The sequence below is a fragment of the Oncorhynchus kisutch genome, linkage group LG8 (genome assembly GCF_002021735.2).
Source record: "Oncorhynchus kisutch isolate 150728-3 linkage group LG8, Okis_V2, whole genome shotgun sequence".
Taxonomy (NCBI): domain Eukaryota; kingdom Metazoa; phylum Chordata; class Actinopteri; order Salmoniformes; family Salmonidae; genus Oncorhynchus; species Oncorhynchus kisutch.
The window spans coordinates 34,971,305-34,985,386 of NC_034181.2; positions in this window are offsets into that span (position 1 = coordinate 34,971,305).

The following is a 14,082-nucleotide window of genomic DNA, read 5'->3' on the forward strand; positions in this document are numbered from 1 at the left end:
ACACATTTTCCATCCCTTTAAATACGGTGTACATTTTAGTTTGAATTTTGTCGACAGGCTCACTAGAATATATCGAGAGAACGCGTTCAGAATATTAGGGATCAATGAAAGAAAGCCATCTAAATAAATAGATATTTGTCTCCGTTTCAGCACCAATTGGTCTTGTAGATTATTTAGGTTTAGGAAAGTATTTATGAATCATAAAAAACAGGTTTGGAGAGCCTTTATGCATGAAAGAAAGTAAACAGTGGTTTGATTTACTCCTGAAAATTGCCACATTCAGTTATTTTAACTCATGGTCATGTTGGAAGATTAGTGTACATAGAATTACAATAGGGAGAATAGTGTACAACAGTAGGCTGTACCCTCGTCTAATGCCTGCACTAACCATGACACTGTGTGATGACACGGCCAGGTATTGCACCATGCGTCAAGTTCAAGCTGTTAAGAATTGGTCTGCACTCGGCTCCATAATGATTTAATTAGCCTACATGTCTTTTTTAAAACATGATCAACTGTTACTAATGATCCTCAGCAACAACCACACAGCCGTGATGGCGTTTACAGAGGAGGAAAAGGAAGGTAAAGGAAGCAGTGTAATTAAATGGACTGTATGTTATATCAACTAAAGGGAACGAACAGTAAATTGGCAGTTGAATATGTGTTATTATTAGGCCTACTGATGGTCGATACTGATAATGGATAATATTTAACGTAATAGGAAAGAGAGAATGACGGGTTAGCCTATAATTAAAGGAGCTATATGTAATATTGTTTGGGCCAGCGAATCTCTTGTCAAATTGACTGGGGGCGCTAACGGTTTGTGCCACATTCGGTTAGTGTCTTTTGTTGACCAATAAGAAGGCTGCACCATTAGAATGGGGGTGGGTCCGATACATATTAAAGTTTCTGAAATTACAATGCAAAAAGATTACATGTAGCTCCTTTAAGACATTCGAGTGCCATCCCTGCAAATGAAAAGACCATACAATTTCAATTCTGCATAATGGCACAGCATTCATAAACTTTACTGTTGGAAAGTTGATATGTTGATATGCTTCAGTTTGTTGCCATATGACATTTGTCTTCAGCGATTATAAGGTCAAATAGATCTAAAACAATTGTAATTTATATTTACAATTCCCTTATCCAATTGGTTTACTCATTTACATAGCTCTTATCAAGTTGTAAATTACAGTGCATGAAGAAGAGAAGGGTGTTTTTTCTATCTGAAAAAATAAAGTAGATGCTGTTTCCACTTGGAAGTGGTTGGTTTGCTAGACCTGGTTTCCATGGTTTCCTCACGTGTTAAGGTGTTGGAATATAGTGTATCTGCAGACACACCTCTGCCACGCCTTCATTTATATATTCGATCTCCACCCCAAAAGAATAGCGGGTGAAAAACATGCAATTCTCATGCTTAAGTTCAAGGTTAGAATACGTATAGAGAAGTGCATAAAAAGGGAATTACATTCAATTTACACACGCTTGCAGGTAGCCTAGCAGAGAGTTGAGTCAATAACCTGAAAGGTTTGAATCCCGAGCCAGCAAGGTGGAGAAATAGGCCATTAGTCCCTTGAGCAAGGCAGTTAACCCCAGTTCCTCCCTATCATCTTCCTCTCGCAGTCCTCCTCTCTCAAAAGGATAGTATTCACCCCTGAAAGTAATTAGGTCATCTCTCATCTCTGGCTGGAGCCCCCAGTCTGTGTCCTTCTTCCCACGCCTAAGGCAGCCTTAAGACACTCTTCCCCAGGTTGTTACTTTTCCCATACATTGGCTTACTTTTTGACCTGGGTCTTCTACCTCATTTCTGTCCATCTCTGACTGACCAGTGTGACCTGTTTAGCTGGTTCGATGTCTCCAGGAACGCCCCGGTCAACGGAGGTGAAGACCAAGCGACCACTGGACGAGAGTGCTGACCACTTGGGGGGCAGGGAGGCACAAGAGATCTCCCCTCTGAAGAACAATATCTACCTTACCATCCTCACCTGTCAACATCAAGGCTTTGACCTTCTCTGTACTGGTGTGTCGAAACAAATGCCTCAGGCATTAAAACAAGGACTCTACAAGGTGTCAAAAACGTTCCACAGGGATGCTGGCCCATGTTGACACCAATGCTTCCAACAGTTGTCAAGGTGGCTGTTAGAGGATCTCTACGCCGATTCATCAGACCAGGCAATGTTTTCCCAATTCTCCAGTGTCCAGTGTTTTTGGTCCTTAGTCCACTGCAACTGCAGTTTCTTGTTTTCTGCTGAAAGAAGTGGAACTCTGTAAGGTCGTCAGCTGCCATACCCCATACGTGACACAGTACAATGAGGTGTGTGTGAGGTGTGTATTCTTCTTATGTCTTTGGGCACCAATGTTGTACTGGACTGTCAGTTGACTAAATGTATCCCGACTGTTGCGCTCCACAATTTGTGTCAGCTTCCTTTGTCCTCTTTCATCAATGACCCATTTTCAACCACTGGCCTGCCGTTGGCTGGATGTCCTTTGGGTGGTGGACCATTCTTTATAAACAAATGAAACAGTAAAGCGTGAGAAACCCACTACTACCATACCCCGTTAAAAGGCACTTTTCTTGCCCATTCACTCTCTGAATAGTACACAATCCATGTCTCAAGGCTTCAAAATCCTTCTCTAGCCTGTCTACACCCCCTCATCTACGCTGATTGAAGTGGATTCAACAGGTGACATCTATAAGGGATCATAGCTTTCACCTGGATTCACCTGGTCATGGAAAGAGCAGGTGTTCTTAATGTTTTGTACACTCAGTGAATATCCCTAATTTACTAAATGTCCATGATTTTGTCAGTTACCTGTATGTAGGGTTGTTAATATGACAACTAGTTGATTCACAAATGTATAGCTGATGCACTGAGAGCTTGCATAAAACTAATGGACTTTAAATGTGGCTTTCTCCTGTTGTTGTTTGATTTTGACATTCTACCTGCTTGACCAATAAGGCTCTGGATTTTAATCTCTCTCTATCTCTTGGACAGACAGACACACACATTTATTAATACACCATGAGGGCCTCTGCAAGCCACCAGTGATTTTTCACAGGTTGGGTTCAACCTGTCACTGATGGGCGAGATGTTTTTTTGTCTGACTGCCTTCCCTACTCCCCCACCATTCCCACTTATTCTTCACACCCATTGCAATCTGGCAGGTCTGAAGGATCCTGTATTCTGATATGTAATCGAATCAACATTAAAAGGCTAAAAATAGAGGAGACGTTCCCCTGGTCTGGCACTCAGGTGGAACCTTAATGATGGTTTCAACATCACTGATTATGTTGATGATACGATGGGGGTGTTGATGACAATGTTGATGATGGTGAAGATGAGAAAAATAGAACCTTATGATGATCATTGCTTTGCTCTTATTTCATTCCACACATTCATATTTTAAGTAATTTCAGTAAAGAATGTAAAGGATTCAACATTTTGCAGTGTACAAGAAACTGAATCAATGCAAAAACGTGTTTTCCCATCTCTGATTGTCAAAACCTTGAGCTGCAGCTCCTGCTAAGACTGCTGTTCAAGGGCCTCCTGGGTGGCGCAGTGGTTAAGAGCGCTGTACTGCAGTGCCAGCTGTGCCATCAGAGTCCCTGGGTTCGCGCCCAGGCTCTGCCGTAACCGGCCGCGACCGAGAGGTCCGTGGGGCGACGCACAATTGGCCTAGCGTCGTCCGGGTTAGGGAGGGCTTGGTCGGTAGGGATGTCCTTGTCTCATCGAGCACCAGTGACTCCTGTGGCGGGCCGGGCGCAGTGAGCGCTAACCAAGGTTGCCAGGTGCACGGTGTACCCTCCGACACATTGGATGCGCGCCACAAGAAGCAGTACGGCTGGTTGGGTTGTGTATCGGAGGACGCATGCCTTTCCCTTCGTCTCTCCCAAGCCCGTACGGGAGTTGTAGCGATGAGACAAGATAGTAGCTACTACAACAATTGGATACCACGAAATTGGGGAGAAAAAAGGGGTAACATTTTTAAAGAAAATAAAAAAAGACTGCTGTTCACACCCATCTGTGTTTATCTTAGTGTGTAAATTGTTTGGAGCCTCTGCGGATAGCTATGACTGGTTTCCCAGAGTATACTGATACTGTGTTGTGAGACAGTGAAACTGGATAGCCGTGTGAAAGCATGAGAGAAATAAGTCAAACTCCAATGGGTGAGCTGAGACACCGTAGGTTATCTTCCTCAGGTGTCATATGTGCAGACAGACACATGATATTAGCATTTTTAAAAGTTGGTTGATAAGTACCAAGAATGTTTTATCAGTGTAAACCCCACTTGCACATCATTTCCATATTTATTTATTTAGGCTATCAAAAACGTGATTATTGTACACTATCAAAAACTTCACTACGTCAAGGGAAATGTTGTATTATTTCTAGTATTATTTCTAACAAAGATATCTAAATATATTTCAGGATGTTGTGCATCCCTGGAAATAATCTGAATTAATGTAAACATAACCTTTTTGAAAACAAAGCTTTTCCCCAAAAAGTGGTCTCTTGGCACAACTTACTCCAGTTATGTTGGGCATAGGGACAGGGTAAGTTGAGCTGCCTTGGAGTAAGTGGGTGATGGTGCTGGTGCTGGTAGGTCAAAGTTGAATTCATGGAATGGGGGTGTGGTATATTGTACATATTAAATGTGCCTACATTCAGAGCTCTCTGTTCAATATAACTTACCCTTACATTTCTTGAACAGTTTTCTGTGGCAGGGATGTTGTTTCAATGGTTCTATGCATTTGAGGCTACTAAGCTCATGAAACTAGTCCACGAGATTCTAGATATGTTTAGCAAGTTTGATGGAGTTAAACAGGAAATGAGGACGCTTGTGGATAAGGTCTGCAGTCTCCAGCCAAGCAGAGCAGACCTGCATCAGTAGTCAAGACTCCAGGCCACCCTCCAAAAGAGGCTACACCTTCGCCGTGTCCCAGAGAGCTAAGTTATCACCCTGATGGGGACTATCGCCAACCTCCTCACCAGGCCAGTGCCACACCTTCACAGCGCTACGTTGGTGCAGTGAACCGACAGTCTTTTCCTCCTAGGGCTCACCCTAATGCAGCAGCCTATGAGCCACGAAGAGCTGCCAGCCAAAGGCAACCCACCAGGTCGCCAATCAGGTCAGGTTCCATGGATACCTAGGCCAGACCCTCAACACCATCCACATCCCCCTAGAGGAATGACCGCCGCAGCAGCATCGCAGACCTACAGAGGCCCTAGGCCAACCATCCCTAACTTCAACAGCCTTAAGATCGTACTAGGGAACCTCCTGCCAGTTGACGGGAATGAGCTCTTCAAGTATCGGATCCTATTGGATCACTTAAAGCTAGAAGAAGCCTGTCAAGTGGTAGATTCATACCTCAACTCCCCCATGCCTTACTCAGACATCATGGCAGTCCTAAACGAGAGGTTTGGACAGCCACACCATGTCACCCTGAAGAAGATAGCCAGTGTCATGGACTCTCCCAATGTCCACTGTAGAGATACAGCTGCCTTCGATAAGTTCGCACTCCAGTCCTTAGTGGGCATGCTCTGAACACCACAGCCAGACGGCGACATAGACCTGATGGTTGGGTCTCATGTGGCACTCCTACTCAGCAAGCTACCACCTGAGATGAGGTCAGACTTCCGCCATTGCATGTTTCATCAGCCAGGTACCACATAAACCTTACTCGAGTTCTCAGAGTGGTTACAGTATGAGTCCTGGTGTCAAGGCTACGATGGCCAGACATCAAGCAAAGGGCATAAAGACAGGCTTGGGCAGAAGTCAGAAGAGCGCACACAGGAAACATGGAGCATCCATCCTTCACGGAGCTAAAGACAACCCGGAGAGTGGAGCCGCTGCCTCAGCATTCAACAGTTCGGCTGCCGGCAAGAAGAAAGGCAAAGCCATACTGTCCTTATTGCAACAACCCTGAGCACTATCTCAACCAGTGCTCAGCCTTCCAGACGCTCACCAAGGAGAAAGTAACAGAGTGGATCAAGACCAACAATAAGTGCTGGTGTTGTGGAAGGGACCTTCAGGTATCCCAGTGAACCCTGCCAGGGAACGAATCTATAAGTGGTTCACAAGGTCAATGCTAGAACCCGCAAAAAGGCACCAAAAGAGGAGAGCTGCCTGGTAAGCACAGACACAAAGGTGCGTTATCTACAGAGACCACCCTGCTGAAGGTGATCACACCTCCTTCGCGTCCTGCTGAAGGTGATCAGGGTGCTTCTACACCATGGAGACCATACTCTCGACGCCTATGCTATTTTGGACGACAGGACAGAGCGTACCATGCTCCTTCCAGATGCTGCACAGAATATTGGGTTTCAGGGTACCCCAGAAGAACTCGCCCTCAGAACCATTTGGCAGGACATCCAGACCCTCCGTGGGGCATCAGACCTTACGCATCCCTCCTACCTAGCAATCCAAGACAAGTTTCCAGATCTAAGGGGCCTTCACCGTGAACTCGCTTTGGGCTAGCAGACCGTTCCTATCCAGTGACCAGCCCTCAGAAGAGGGACAAGCACTTGGTTGGTCTCCCTCTACAGCCGTTCATCAACGCCAAGCCTCTAGTCCTCATTGGTGCAGGTCATTCTCATTTGATCACCCCATCAAAACAGTGAGGCTGTGTCCTACCAGTTCCAGGTTCTCAACCTGAACGAGTCCCTGCTGCCAGGACCTACCTTGGGTGTGTCACTCCTGGGAGTACTGTTGCAGTTCTGCGAGCACACCTTCAGGATCAGTAGGTACATCAAGGGGATGTTTAATCAGGTCCGCCTTCTGCCTGAAGATAGGCCCCTCCTACAGTTTGTGTGGCACGAAATGAAGAGAGAAAAGCCCCCTGATGTCTTTGAGTAGCAGGTGCTTCCCTTTGGCACCACATGCAGCCCATACTACCCAATATTTGCCCTCCAGGGATATCACAGAAAACAGCGAGCCTCTAATAGATATTCGGTTCTCCGTAGAGAGGTGCTTCTACGTTGACAACACCCTCCAGAGCGTGCGAACACCAGCAGAAGCCAGACAGCTAGTGGACAAGCTATGAGAGCTCCTGGCATCTGGCGGGTTTGAGCTACGCCAGTGGGCCAGCTACGTGCCAAGCATCATCAATTACTTACCAAAGGAGGCCAGATCAGACAACCTCAAGCTTTGGTTTGACTAAGAGAAAGAAGATTCACCCGAGTCTACCCTAGGCCTCAGCTGACAATGCCAGTCGGACACCTTGGGGTACAAGCATCGAGCCGTGGACTACGGAGTGCCGACCATGCAGAATGTGTACCAGGTTCTCGCCAGCCAGGTTGACCCCCTTGGGTTAATTTCTGCCGTATACCACCCAAGCCAAAGTGTTGGTCCAGCGCCTCTGGGATTAACATCGGGACTGAGATGTCTCCCTTCTCCTTCAAGATCTACTCCAGGCTTGTAACAATTGGGAAGGAGAGCTACAGATCCTGCCACGAATCACTCTGATTTGGTGCTACATACCTGCAGATGTCGAGTGACCAGAGAGGTCCATGTGTTCTGCGATGCGCCAAAGGCCTACGGGTCCATTGCGTACCTGTGGACAGAAGATAGTCACAGCAGGGCCTACTGGTCATTCCTGATGAGCAGGTCCAGAGTTGCTCCTAAGCGACTACATTCCATGCCAAGACTGGAGCTCTGTGCAGCTGTCACTGGAGCCCAGCTTGCCAAGCTGCTAGAGAAAGAGCTTAACTTGAAAATCGACCAGACCACCCTGTGAACAGATTCCACAACTGTGCTGATGTGGCTGCAGTCCTGCTGCTTCAAAAACTTAAAGACCTCTGTGCATGGCGCTATGTGGATTTGCGAGGAATCCCGCAGATTACATCACAAGAGGCAAGACTCTGAAGAACCTTGCATAGCCGAACAGATGGAGCCAAGGACCACCGTTTGTCCTTCAAAGTCCAGACGAGTGACCAGCTAAGCCAAACGCTCATCCTGAATACAACACGTCTGAACTCTGGAAGCTCACCTTCTGCGGTGTCACTGCAGTTGCTAGTCCCCAAGAACCAGATGTGAGCCAGTGTATCACCTGGAAGGAGCTTCTAGAAGTAACTACGCAAGTGCTACACGGGGGGGCAGGTCAGGGTGATGACCCTACTACCGAAGACACAGAATTCCGTAGATGGAAATCCAGACCTGCTGTCCCCAAGATGGCTGACCTGCCAGTTGCACACCTGTACCTTTCCAGGTCAAACTGGGGCAGCGCGTCGAGAAGAGATGGGGGATAATCTTCAAGTGTCTCACCACAAGGGGTGTATACTTGGACCTCCTGACCAACATTGATTCCAACTCCTTTCTGATGGCCCTTAGAAGATTCATCGCCTGCCGATGAGCTGAGCTGTTCTCTGATCAGGGATCAAACTTCCGGGGAGGCCTTCGCTGATTTCTCCCAACCTGCAACAGCAGCTTGCAAAACAGAAGATTGCTTTCCGCTTCAACCCCCTTGCAGCACCACACTTCAGAGGAGTTTGGGAGAGCAAGATTGACTCCATTAAGACTGCCCTCTACACTACAGTGGGTGCCCAGTCAGTGACTGAAGAAGTGCTCAGAACTGTCCTCATTGAAGTGGGGTATCCTGAATTCGAAGCCCTTGGGCTCCGGGTCCTCCAGTATTGATGACCTGGACCCCATGACCCCTAACCTCCTGTTGATGGGGCAACCAAACGGATCCCTGCCGCAAGTGGTGTACCCAGAGACTGAGCTCCTCAGCAGGCATCGATGGAGACACTGCCAGAGACACTGATCACTTCTGATGCAGTTGCATCAGGCACTACCTACCCAGCCTGAAAGCCCACCAGAAGTGGCATGCTATCCCTGGTGACCTCAAAAGGGATATGGTGGATATGTTGGTGGACCCCCAGCTTCCGAAAACACTCCTGCCCATTGGACGTGTCACTAAAGTTCACCCAATCACAGATGGTTATGCGAGGTCTGCCGAGGTCAAGATCAAGGACTGAACATACACCCGTCCTGTTGCCCGGTTGGTAGTCCTCCCAGCTATCCCAGACAGAGAAGATGATGACAGTACGCCTGCCATAACCCCTCCCAAGATCCCTTTCTCAGGAGTAAAATTGACATCACAATTTGGGGGCGACTGTACAGAAGGCTATTGAGAGTAAATATTATTTCATCATAGGAGAGTTGTGGCTCCACCCACTGGTGATGTGGAGCAGAGCATTCTGAGCAATCTCTTACTGAGGAGAAGAAAGTATCTAGAGAATACACAAGCCAAGTGATAAGTTCCAGCCATCTCCTGTGATTACCTTTAGTTAGCGTTCTTTGTTTTAGCCAAGGCCATTGTGCATCCTTCAGAAATATGAGTTTATATGTATTTTGGACGCACTCCGCTAATTTGCGTTTTTATAGCGAACTAGCAACTGTAAGTTTTCTAACCCTGTTGTTTCTGTCATCTCATTTCAGACATTTAGCATTTCATTGTATAGCATAATGTCCATCAGTGTCTAGTCTTACATGCTCTGTGGTTGTATGGATGTATACTGTATAGGTTATGTGGGCAATTTGTTAGCAATGAGCCTTGTGGATGTAGCTAATATGCAGTTGAAGTCAGAGTTTTACATGCACCTTAGCCAAATATATTTAAACTCAGTTTTTCACAATTCCTGACATTTAATCCTAGTAAAGATTCCCTGTTTTAGGTCAGTTAGGATCACCACTTTATTTTAAGAATGTGAAATGTCAGAATAATAGTAGAGAGAATGATTTATTTCAGCTTCTATTTCTTTCATCACATTCCCAGTGGGTCAGAAGTTTACATACACTCAATTAGTATTTGGTTGCATTGCCTTTAAATTGTTTAACTTGGGTCAAACATTTCTGGTAGCCTTCCACAAGCTTCCCACAATAAGATGGGTGAATTTTGACCCATTCCTCCTGACAGAGCTGGTGTAACTGAGTCAGGTTTGTAGGCCTCCTTGCTCGCACACACTTTTTCAGTTCTGCCCACACATTTTCTATGGGATTGAGGTCAGGGCTTTGTGATGGCCACTTCAATACCTTGACTTTGTTGTCCTTAAAGGCACAATCAATTTAGTGTATGTAAACTTCTGACCCTCTGGAATTGTGATACAGTGAATTATAAGTGAAATAATCTGTCTGTAAACAATTGTTGGAAAAATTACTTGTTTCATGCACAAAGTAGATGTCCTAACCGACTTGCCAAAACTATAGTTTGTTAACGAGAAATTTGAAGAGTGATTGAAAAACGAGTTTTAATGACTCCAACCTGAGTGTATGTAAACTTCCAACTTCAACTGTACATTCAAGTTCATGCAGTTGTGTGAGGATTATGGTGCTGCTCGGTAGTGCTGTGTAGTTGCACTCTTATGATCATTCATTAATGAAGTCACAGCCATGTTGTTAGGTTGTATTGTCCTGTGCAGCAAGCACATAAGCTATTGTAGGCATATTATTTACAGCTTATGTAATTGGAGGTTGTCTTAAGTTTATACCTGCCATTTACTATTGTATTTAATTTCCCCATTTTCAGAACCACACACACTCTTGGTTAACACAACTGTGAAGCCATACACTGTGCTGTGCCGTTCCTGCTTTATGTGAATCAGCGTCATTAAACTTCCTCAACTGGAATCCTACCTGTCTGTCATCTGTGTCCTTACAAGAACTTGGGAGAGAACAGTGCTAAGAAAAGGCTAAGAATATACAGGACAACAGGTCCTCCACTACACCCAGCCAGTTAATAAGCTAACTGGAACTGACCATTTTTTTAAATGGTAAACTGCCTGAGTGAGACATCATTTTTACACCATCTTTGCTCTTGCCAAAGATGATATATTATATTCCTCAGCTCAGTCACGACTCACAAACTTGGCAGGCATTTCTAATTAATAAACAATTCCATGCTGGTGGGTGGTAACATTCAAATAAAACCCATCCCTGAAACTAAACGTAGGCCGAAAATTATTTACAAGTCATTTCATAGGAAAAGACACATTGGCACGACGCGGGCAGTTCCCTTTCATGCCCAAATATATCATACTTTGATTTTTTTTTTTACTTATTGACTTACATCGTTGTGCAACATCATGGGTAATTGCACATCATTACCCAAGTAACTAATTAGCTCAAATGTTAAAGTTGTCTATGATGAGATTTGAACACGCAACATTTTGGGTTGCTAGACGTTCACGTTATACACCCACTCATCCACCCTCCATTTGTTTTTGCCTGAAATGCACACACCAGTGAAAATCCACTTTTTCATCTGAAAGACGATGCCCAGAGTTTACCCATGATGTTGCACAATGATTTAAGTCAATAAGTCATTGTTTTAATCAAACTATGATATATTTGGGCTTGAAAGGGATAACCGACACTGTTGTACAACTAAATGCATTCAACCAAAATATGGTCTTCCGCATTTAACCCAACCACTCTTAATCCGAAATTAAATGTAGGATTTTTCCACTTGGCGAAGATGAAGTGGGCTGTGAGTCGATGATAAATTAACAAGCACCGCATTGATTAAATGCAATGCAGGACAAGCTAGTTAAACTAGTAATATCATCAACAATGTGTAGTTAACTAGTGATTATGTTAAGATTGATTGTTTTATAAGATAAGTTTAATGCTAGCTAGCAACTTACCTTGCAGCCACCAGGTCCTTTTGATGCTGCACTTGCGTAAACAGGCAGTGTTGCCAATTCCTCAGTAAGGAAAGTAGCTATTGTTTGTCCTAAAAGTCGCTAAATGACATCGTTGCCTAATTTGCATAATCTGCCATGTGCATGTAATTGTGATGGACGCTGTAGGTGAGAGGAATAACGTCGTGGGAGAGACAAAAAGTGAGTAAAAAACACGTCTAGAACTACAAACGAACTTTCTTCTGTCGATTTCTTGTTATTTTTATGTCACAATTCCAACCTTCCTCCTTTATTTGCAGTCTGGACGTAGAGGGGTGAACATCTCCTGTTCTGACTGCAGCTGGGAGGGACTGCTGCACGAGGACTGGGCCGCCTGTGAGTGCTTTGGGACGGGGTGGGGCCCACGGCAGCACCCTCTGCTCGTTGAGAAGAGTAAGAACGATATGTGCTTTCACATCAGAGTCTCCAATAACACCAGAAAAAGTCGCTAGATTTGTCATTAGTTGCTTTTTTGAAAATGTGTCTCTAGAGGGGTCTGAATACTCACTGAATAAGGCAACAAAGTCGCTAAGTTGGCAACATTGGTAACAGGTGGTCTCCTCATGGATTGCAATGTAATTGGCCATAATCGGCATCCAAAAATGCCGATTACCGATTGTTATGAAAAGTTGAAATCGGCCCTAATTAATCGGTTGACCTCTGATGTGGAGGCTCATTACTTCCAGTTCACAACCTGGTGCTACGGCTTATTACGTTCTGCAACGCACTTAGCTCGATCTGGAGCTGTTGGATGGGCTGACGGTGAAACGATGAGTAAGAAAATAGCTAATATTATTCTGATCAGCTATATTTAGCAGTTTGGCAAGGCACACATTAGCCGAACAACTTATCAGCAATAGCGGTGCGTGGGTAAAATCACTGGGGAAGCCAAGACAGAAAAAAAGCCATATTTCAATCTGTGTTGTGATAATTGTGTTGTTTGCTTTATAACTCGTTAATTCATATGCCTTGCCACCATGATATATAGACATAAGGCCGAGATAAGACACAGTGGCAGAATAAATTCAACCACAGCTTTGTTTCATCACAAAACCAGAGAGCATCCTCTGTCCGTTGAAGTCCACAAAGTTTATCATGTATCCAACAGTTACATGACCTACAGCATGGTCAAGCAAGTTAATGTTTATGACATTTTTGGATTAATAAACAACTATTTAGAACCAGAGTTAACGTACATCGCAAAGAAAACAGAAGCTGCCTCCACTAATTCCAACATCACCTATGCTTAGTCTAGTTTTTGTTGTCCTAGGCTACCTGGCTAAAATGCTTGCTTGCTAACCTAACCTGCTTGCTAACCTAACTGTTCTTAATTTAACTAGGCATGTCAGTTAAATGTTTATTTACAATCACGTCCAAACCAAGACGACGCTGAGCCAATCGTGCACCTCCCTATGGAACTCCCTATCACGACAGGTTGTGATACAGCCTGGATTCGAACCAGGGTGTCTGTAGTGTTGCTTCTAGCAATGAGATGCAGTGCCTTAGACCGCTGCGCCACTCAGGAGCCCATGGGCAATGATGAGCCAGCTAGTTAACATTAGCCTACTACATCTAGCTACATATTAAACTTCAAACCTCTCAGGCCATGGACACAATCTATAGCTAATTTATGATTGGGCCGATTTTAGCTAGCCAGCCACCAGAGGACAACAACACAACGAGGTTGCAAAAATTCAAGTTGTTTCTGGCAATGAAGTTTTGCTTTTGATGTGAAGTCAAATCAGCTTCCCTTGACAATTTGTTTTTGGTGTGCCAGGACAACTCACAGTTGAGCGCAAAGCTGATTGGGTATTATTTTCTACTTTAATAAATTATGAAACAAAATATGTTTTTTTCTTGGTACATTTTGTCATGTCTTTGGCATCATTAAAGTGAAGACTGTTATTTTATCAAATCAATTCTCTGTAATTATTATTACGTGATTAAACTAATCATGCAAATGTAATTAACTAGGAAGTCGGGGCACCAAGGAAAATCTTCAGATTACAATTTTCCTAATATATATTATATTTTAATATCGGATCAATTAGTCTTCTAATTATTGAATTATTCTTTACCTCACGTTAGTCTAATTCCAAACGTCATAAATGGTTGGTTATCTGTACGAACCCAGTCTTTGCTACGAATCATTCATACATAAATTGTCTTAATCATTTATTTACGAACTAAATAATCACAAATGCATAACAAATAAACAGTAGGTATGGTTACAAGGAAATGATAGGGGATGTGCCCTAGTGGGCTAAACCGGTATGGCGGCTTGGTAGACAAAGGGACTGAGAAGGGTGCGAAAGACAAAATACACTACACAGTTGATAACATTCAGAAATGTTCTTATAGAATAGATGTTTCGGCTGTTGTCAGTCTTCGCATTCAA